This window comes from Hemicordylus capensis, chromosome 1 (genome assembly GCF_027244095.1).
Source record: "Hemicordylus capensis ecotype Gifberg chromosome 1, rHemCap1.1.pri, whole genome shotgun sequence".
In the NCBI taxonomy this organism is placed as follows: Eukaryota; Metazoa; Chordata; class Lepidosauria; order Squamata; family Cordylidae; genus Hemicordylus; species Hemicordylus capensis.
This window is the reverse complement of record NC_069657.1, coordinates 199154862-199163889: the sequence shown is the minus strand read 5'-3', so window position 1 is coordinate 199163889 and position 9028 is coordinate 199154862. Positions and strand designations below refer to the sequence as shown.

Sequence of the window (9028 nt, the reverse complement as noted above, 5' to 3'; positions counted from 1 at the left end):
TCACAGAGAAGCAAGAGAACAAAAAATGTTTCAGCACTTGCTATAGTTTCTTTTCTAGCCCTACTGGAAAATGACAGGAATTAAACCTAGGACCTTCTACATACAAAAGTGCTTGCTCTGTCAATGAGTTCTGGCCCATCCCTAAATTTAATCTTATCTACCAGCCAAAATCTTGCTTCTTAAAAATCTTTAACTACCCTGCTATACTCACAAGTCTGTGAAACATTTGGAAATCAGCAGCTCTTTTCACCATAATCACCCTCTTACTAAATGCTTGAGTGGGGATTTTTATAACTTAGTGATTTTGAGTATGAAATCAAAGGCAGTATTATTTTAAATCATATGGAACACAGAGGAACATAGGAAGCTGCCTTATACTGAGTCAGACCATTGGTCCATCTACCTCAGTTTTGTCTACACAGACTGGCAGAGGCTTCTCCATGGTTGCAGGCAGGAGTCTCTCTCAGCCCTCTCTTGGAGATGGAGGGATAGAACTTGAAACCTTCTGCATGCAAGCATGCAGATGCTCTTCCAGAGAGGCCTCAGCCCCTAAGGGGAATATCTTACAGTGCTTACACATGTAGTCTTCCAATCAAATGCAAACCGCCCAGAGAGGTACGTTTCGGGTGGTATAAAAATATGTTAAATAAATACATAAATACTAAACCAGGATGGACCCTGCTTAGCCAAGGAGACAATTCATGCTTGCTACCACAAGACCAGTTCTCCTGGTCTTGTGGATGTGCCTTGTAACACAAAAATGTGCTTTAAAAAAAAAAAAGGCATAATAAAAACTATAGCTGCAAACCTTGACTGGAAATCATGAGGATTAACTTTCCTTATAAATGACTGGCCCATTGTCAATTTCAGAGAGCAGCTGAAGCAATACCATTGCCACCCTTATTTTTTCGCCTGGCCAGAGATCCGGGGCCAAACAGCTGCAAGGTGGTGGGGGGGGGGAGTACCACAGGTGAAACTTCCTAGCACTGCATCCCCGTGCCAGGAAAAACTGCAGCTGTTGAATTTCTGCATGTCATGCAGCTGTTAAAGGCACAGAAGTTTTGCCTGGAAAATGATTCTTGTTATCAGCTCTGTTGATAAAAATTATCTCAATTGACTGAAGTACACAGCAACAAAATGACAATGTGCATATTGTTACTTTTTAGGGCATCAGATCTAATTGATTATATACTTGTGAAAAGGAAGAAGGAAAGAAAAGGGAGCAACTACATTAGGGTTGCCATATTCAAGCTCCCCCAATCCGGGTGGTCTAATTTGCAAATTATGCAAATTATTTGGCAAATTATTTGCATTTTATTTATTTATTTATTTGACAGATTTGTATACTTCCCCCTCCTTCTCTGCCTTCCCATGTGATCGGATCCTGAGTAAAATCCGGGCAGTGCATTTGAAATCTGTGTAAATCCAGGTGGAATTTAGCAGCTGGGTGGAGGAGCCAAAATCCGGGGACTACCCTAAATTCTGGGGGACATGGCAACCCTAAGCTAAATATACTTAAGATGCTAAGCATTCTGAAACTGAAAGGAAGGAATACACTTCAAATTGGAAAATCTGTTAGGCTGTGTTGTTGCAGTCCTACATGGATGCATTTATGGTGAAATTCAGTTAACTCAGTGGGACATAAACACACATAGGATTGGGCCATATGCTTGCAATCCTATGCTCACTTAACTGGGCATAAACTACCACACTGAGCAGAAGTAAATAGGGCTTTACTGCCACTGCTCAACATCAGAAGAGCCCTGAAGGATCACAACAAAGATCCATCTACTTCAGCATCCTGTTTCCAGCAGTAGCTGGCTAGAAGTTTCCAGGGAGTTGTGTTTTTTTTAAAAGCAGATCATGAAAGCATAATCCCCCCCCCTTGCACCCCTCACAACTGAGTGGTATATCCTGACTCTGAATCTGGAGGTTCTATCTACTATTACTGTATATACCGTTTCTCAACAAAAGTTCCCAATGTGATTTCTATAGCGGGGGGGGGGGAGCAATAATAAATAAGATGGTTCCCTGATCCAAAAGGGCTCTCAAGTCTACAAAGAAAATAAGGTGGACAGCAGCCACAACGGCCCCTGGAGGGAATGCTGTGCTGCCTGGGGTTGTGAAAGGGGCCAGGGGCTCTCGCCTTGCTAAACAGAGGCCAGCCAGCCAGCCCACCACCGTCCAAAGCTGCCTCGTCTTGGCTCAGTTAGCACTGCAGAGGGGGACACGATGTCAGACAGACTTGAAGGACAAGTTGCCTAACCCCTTTCTAAATCAGCGGCCACGCTCCGATCTTGCCACTGGGGGTTTGTGACTGTGATCCCTGCTTGCTTTTTCACCTTCAACACTCAAGATTGCTCTCTGCTCCCCCGTTCCCCGATTAGCGGTGCAGCCGGCGCTGCTAAACGACGCCCGAGTGCCACCATTTCCACAGGGGGGGAAGCAGGGGAAGGGCTGGCTGGCAAGAGCCTGGGGCGAGGGAGGAAGGGGGGTCTTGCAAGTGGGCGTGCTTGCCTGTTGGGCGCATGCTCACTGGGGACGAGTCAGGGAGCGGGGACATGTGTGAAAAGCAGGGAGCCTGGTTGGGGCTGGGCAGGGCAGCAGCAAGCCCCCTTCGGAGCTTTCCTCCTGCTGCCATTGCAGAAGAGCCGAACGACAGGCCGGCCTATAAATAGTTCGCTCAGGCCGGCTGCACCGCGAGCGAGCGAGCGCCGCTTCCTCCCTCCCCCCCCCCACCCCGTGGATGTAGCATAGGAATTAGGAAGGCTTGCAGGACCCAGGCAGCTCGCGGTAAGGGGGGCGGGGGAGAGAAGCGGCTCTCTTCCCCCGCGCGACTCCCCGCCCCCTTCCTCTTTCCTGGGTTGACCCCAAATCTAGGCTCTGCCCGACAGGAGGAGGAGGAGGAGGAGGAAGAAGAAGGGATTGGAGGGGGCTGCCGATGGGTGGGGCTGGCTTTCCTCCTCCGCCTCCTCTCCCCCCCCCCGCTTTGTCTAAAGGGTTAACAGCTGACAACGTCGGCAGCGAGCGCAGCCTCGCGGGCTTGTCCTAAACATCTGGTACAGGCTGGGGAGGGCTTTGTTGCGCTGGAGGGGCTCTGGCCACTCGCAACCTCTGAATGGCACCGGGAAGAGGAGAGGCGCGAGTAGCAGTTTAGGTTGGTATTTATTCTTCACGCCTTTTCCAACAACGATAACAACAAGGTGATAAGTTTTTATGTAAGTAATAAGACCCCGGTGGCGAGGGATCGCTGTCTTTCCGAGCCGTGCCCTGCCTGCAGAGGCCGGGGGCCAGGAAGAGAGTCCGACCTCGTACCCGTCGTCCTCTGTCCGCGTTTCAGCGGCTGATCTCGGGCCCATCGATCAGTTCCCGTTAAGCGCCCTGTTGCTCCTGTGGAAGAAGCTTGGAGGAAGGGCTGGTGCAGCCGCTGGGACCGGGAGTTTTGCAAGTGGCTGCGAAATGGGGTGGAAGTTCTCTGCGGTGTGTGGCGGTATGACAAGCAGGCCCCCGGCGTCCCTCCCTGGCCTGAAGCGGCCCTGGGGCGTGACAAGCCAGGCGAAGCTCTGCTGTGCTTTTGCTGCTGGGAGAGTGCAAAGCCGTGGTGGCGTCGGCAGTACGGATCCGTGTTCGCTGCACGGCGCCAGGAGTGGAGTTTTGATTCTTGTCCACTTCTTTTTAAAAAAAAAAGCGCGTCAAGCCTCCCTGCCTCTCTGTTTAATGTCAGGTTGTCAAGCAAGCCGCTCATCTAGCCTAGAAATGCTGCCTGCTGAAGTCTCGGTTCTGCTTTTCTCCTCTCCTCGTGCCTCGGTGGGGTCCCACCCAGCTCTAGATGCTGGGAACTGGGTCTGTGCGTCGCGGCCCGGGATGGGGGCTGCCCGAGGTGGGTAGGTCGTTCCTATCTGCAAATACGGGCAGGCGATCGGCAGATACTAGTGGCTGGTTCTTACATGCATGTCCGTCACATGATGATAACCGAGTGTAATGTCAAGTGATGTCTTGTGCGAATAGGCCATCGCAGAACTAACCGGGATGCAGAATTCTGCTATCTCTTCCTCATCCCCACCATGCAGTGCAGTGGAGGAGTGACAAATCGCCTTAAAATGAAAGGCTGGCTTCTGAAAACAAGTTCACCAGCTTGCCAAGCTGCCTGCAATAAAACCAATGCAGTCCATTGATTTTTAACTTCTTAGTGCTTGATTGGTCTGCAGGCACCTTCTATTTTCTTCAGTAGAAATCATTCATGTGGGACTCTTTAAACTTCCGGGCTCTTGTTAAAATGCTGCCATGCTTTTTAAAGTCCATGATGTGCAGGCTTTCCCCATGGAGCCCTGCCTGCCCTAATGCTGATTGTGACTTCTCTCCTTTGTCTGTCATGAGCAGCTGTTAGTGGTCAGCTCTAAGCCAGTGGCCACTGAGCAGCTTTCAGTTTTCTTTAGCTGCAAATTAAAAGGTGAGTATTTTTCCTGCTTGTCCCTGGCATAGGTACAAATAGTAGATGGCGTGGCATACGCAAGAAGTGCCCTGATTGCTTTTGTGTGTTACCCTTTGAAAGCATGGGTGAAAGGGGCAGGCAAGCTAACAGTTGCAGTGCCCATCTTTATCAAAACTCGGGAACTGGCATTAACTTCATACTTAAACTGTAACAATGTGGCAGAAGATCCTAGAGATGTGGCAGCCATGCTGGAGAACTCTGCTTCCTGTGCAGGGGAAACAGGCCAGCCGAAAGAGCAGTGTCTGGGAACAATAAATGGGTAAGGGAGAGAAGAACACAAAAAAGAAGAGCAGCAAGGGCAAAAGGAAAAAGAAAAGAAAGAGCAGGATGGATACATGATGTAATTTACTCCAGTAATATGCTTGGTTTCAGCAAGTCCTTATTGCAATTTGCCTTTTGTTTTGTTCTCGACTGTCTTTCGGATTCTTCCCTCTGCCTTTCTTTGCTGCTGCTAATTCTAGTTTTCATGAGGATTTAGCTATCTGGTTACTTTTGCAAGAAGTCAAAGCTTATCTTGGCCTGGTGTCCATATGTTATGAATAAATGAAAGAAAGATGGATCAGCGGTAGTGGATTAAAGGCTGCTGCTAGGCACATCTATAGGAAGTTATTGAGGAGTTAGTAACTTATTTTTGTTCACACATTTGTGTTCACATCACAGGGGTCCATTGGACAGTCCTTTTCTCAAAAGGAGCATTGCTTTCAGCTGTGGAAGGATGCCCCAGCGTTATCCTCCGTTTCTAGGAAGAACTATTACTATTTATACTGCTTTTCAACACCACTACCAACATTTCACCTTGCAGTTTGCACAGTGAGAGGAATGAGAACATGATTCCCTGTTCCAAAGGAGTTTGCCTCACAAAAGGAAACACAAGGGAGACACCAGTAACAGCCCCTGGAGGGATCCTCTGCTGGGTGAATAAGGACAGTTGCTCTCCCCCTGGGTAATATGAAAGAGCCATTACTCTTTAAAGGAGAGGAAAATCTTGTCCACTGTGTTTAATACCCAGACCCCACGGGTAGGAATGAGTCTTGTGCTCATCAACCGTTCAGGAGCTGGGCTATGTTCTCCTCTTCAAGGAAAACATCTCTTCAGTCCCTTTGCCTGTTCTTTAACTCATGATATATCTAGCATGTGTTAAATGTACCCAGAGATGGAATCGCTTCATGCAGACACGCAAGTGAGAATGCATGATACAGCTGGATCCTACATGTAGGCTTCTCTTTTCCAAGGTTCCCACCAAGCATCTTATCACAGGAATTGCATCACTTACCCACCCTGGTTCCTTTTTTCGCCCCTTGCTGCTCTTCTTCTTCTTCCCTCTTAGTCTCTCTTATCTATCTCCTGTTCCCAGACACTGACTGCTCTTTCAGTTGGCCCGTTTCCACTGCCCAGGAGGCAGAGTTTTCCATCATGGCTGCCACATCTCCTTTTGCAATGTGCAGGATCTGTTGCTTCATTCTTCCAGTTTAGGTATGAGGTTAGTGCAAGTTCAAGAGCACTGATGGAGACAATGCCAAGTACATGTGTGTAGATCGGCAGCTGGGTCCCACCCCTGTGATCCTTCCCTGTGTACCCTTGCCCTGAATCTGTTGTGAGAACATGGCTTGAGAACACAATAAGCATTAAGCATGTTAAAAAAATCTCTTATACTGTTGTAACTGCCTGTATTGATTCATACCCTTTAGTCTCTTGGAAATGAATGGAGTATAGTCAACAGGGATCCGGAACTCTATGGTGAGGCAAAACAATAACTGAACTCTATTCCCTTCCTCAAAACAGCGAAGCCTCTGCATAGAGCCAGTGTATGACCAGGGAGACCCAAGTTCAGATCCCCCTTCAGTCATGAAACTCACCGGGTGACTCTGGGTCAGTCATTCTTTTGTCAGCCTAACTTACCTCACAGGGCAGTTGTGAGGATAAGAACAGCCCTGCTGGATCACGCCCGAGGCCTGTCAGGTCAAGCATTCTGTTTCACGCAGTGGCCCACCAGGTGCTACTGAGAAGCCCACAGGCAAGAGGTGAGGGGGCATGTCCTCTCTCTTGCTGTTGCTCACCTGCAAATGGTATTTAGAGGCATTGTGTGCCTGCAGCCACCAGACTAGTAGCCACTGATATCACTGTCCTCCATGAATTTGTCTTAAGGATAAACACAACCATGTACTCCTCTGGGCTCCTTAGAGGAAGAGCACAGTATAATTGTAATAAATAAATAAAATATTTACCTTGCATTGCCTGACATAGCTAGCTAGTAGCCCAAACTTTAGCTGAATGGAACTACTTAACTTCTGAAAATATTCCCTTAAAAAAAAAAGCTGATAACTACAGCTAGTCGCCATAAATGATGCGCTAATAGTCTTTAGGATGCAGTGCAAAGTGCTTCTGGAAGCCTCTCTGTATGTCCCTCCTGCCAGTAAAAAAATCACCACCCAGTGTGTTGTTTAATGGCTTTGGTGCTGATTCCTGCTCTCAGGGCTGGAGCAAGAGACTGCAGTATTCAACACAGGACTGGGCTGCAAGTTATCTAAAAAAGAAATTGGAGAAGAACCAGATAATGTCACTTGCTTCACAGAGCTTCAGTAACCAACTGAGATGTAAAGCTTCACTCCTCTCCTTAGTCCCAACTCCCGTTTCTGTATCTTGCCAGGGCCTCACTCGGAAGTAGTGCCTGTACCCAGGGGCACACCAAGATGATTTTGGCGAGGCCCCCCTGCCAGGTGCAGCACCCCCCCCCACTGCGAAGCCCTCAAAACCTACTTTTGGGATTCCTCCTACTGCAGCTAACCTACATGCCTTTAAAAAAAAAAAAAAAGCAGCCGCACAGCCGGGGGGGGGGGCTGTGGGGAGGGGGGTGAGCCGAGTAGTTGACCTCCTCATCGCCCCCCCCCCCGGCGGTGATGTGGGGAGCGACCGCTGGGTGCGTCCTCTCTACCCAGGAGTTGCTGTGAACTGCGAGGTGTGCCTGTGCAGTTCAGAAAAAGATCGAGACGTCACAGGCTTGTGACAGTCTTTTTCTGAACTGCGCAGGCGTGCCTCACAGTTCGCAGCCACCACTTGGCAGAGGGGATGTACCCAGTGGTCGCTCCCCCCCATCTCCACCTCCGGTGGGGGGGGGAGGTCAACTACTTGGCTACCCCCCCCCCACTGCAGCCACCCCTTGCCCATGTGGTGGCTTTCTTTCTTTTTTCTTTTTAAAGGCACATAGATTAGCCATGGCGCGGTTGGGCAGGCACGGGGTGGCTGTAGGAGCCCCCCCCCGGCCATTTGGAGGCCACAGTCCGGGGCCCCAAGGTCCAGGGCTTAGAGCACCGCTGCCTGTACCTTTTGCATGCATGCATGCAGAGAGGGTGTCCCACCTACCTTGCTGCAAACCTGGGGCTAAGCTAGGCCATCACCAGAAATTGCAAGGTGCAGTTCTTCTTGGACTGGTACCACTTCAGGGTCCAGATAGGGGTGTTGCGTGTTTGAATGCTGTGTGTCAACAGAAAACCTTCCCTGCATGTCGAAGATAAGCGTGTTAGGAAGGGAGGTGAGGTGCCGTATAAAGGAACAGGGCAGGAGGGAAAGCAGCTGCAGCCTTCGTGCATTTAAAAGTACAGGTATATTCCAGGCCCAGGCTTGGAACCTGCCATTTCTCACCTTGGCATAAGCTTCCATTCGCACAGAATTGCAGCAGATATGTTAAGCACAGCAGCACTTGGGTTGGAAGAGCTTCTTTTTGCCTTAGCCCACCCACAGAGGCACATTTTGCTTTGCACACAAAAGTATACTGCATTTGAAGCAAATAGCTGAATGAAAACCTAAATTGTGTCATAAGCAGACGCTGGTATTTTAATAGTACAGTACACAACTGCCCATTTCTCCTCCTCCTCCCCTGCTCATACATGTGTGCAAGCATGGACACACTTATGCTGAGGAGCTCCAAGCGGCTTCAGAGGCCCACCCGCAATGCTTTACTTGATGTGTTCCTGTTGCAAGAGCTGTGGAAATGTTTTGCTGCGATGCAGTGGTAAGAAACAGAAGGTGCTTTTGCTCTTTGTTCCTTCTGTTGGTTATAATAGTTTTTTTAATTCTTTTTTTGGAAGATGATAAAATTGCATTGTGGAATAAATCTCTCCCCTCCCCCTCCCCAGCATATTTGCAAAAAGTAGCAAAAGGGTACATGTTTAATAACTGAAGAACAAGAAGATGAAGAGCAACTATGCGTGCAAACTAAAAAAATGTAAATCTCTCCAAGGTCCAGCCCTTCTCAGGTGACAAGCAACTGTCCGAATGTTTATAAAAAATCAATGACTTTTTAAAAAATCAAAATTTAAATTTTATTTACCCTCTTTTATTTACATTAGAACTTCTGATTTAAATCTGGTTTGTTTGTTAAAATGCTTTTGGTTTAAAAAAAACCCCACCCATATAAGATATTTTTAATTTAAAATTTGTATTAAAGCTCAAAGATATGATCATGAATAGGGATTATAACTTCTAATTGGATTCTATGAAAATACATTTTAACAGTATATAGAGATGAGAGATGGCAGA

At 48.1% G+C, this 9028-nt stretch overlaps 1 protein-coding gene across 2 annotated transcripts in view; it reads left to right on the top strand.

Annotated features, from left to right (window-relative positions):
• Window positions 1-3014: 3014 nt before the first annotated feature.
• Window positions 3015-9028, top strand: part of WIPF1 (WAS/WASL interacting protein family member 1) — an 84512-nt gene continuing 78498 nt past the window's right edge. For both annotated transcript variants that reach the window (XM_053266993.1, XM_053267003.1), the window contains exon 1: window positions 3015-3157. The gene's annotated coding sequence lies outside the window, so the exon portion shown is untranslated. The remainder of the gene's footprint in view (window positions 3158-9028) is intronic.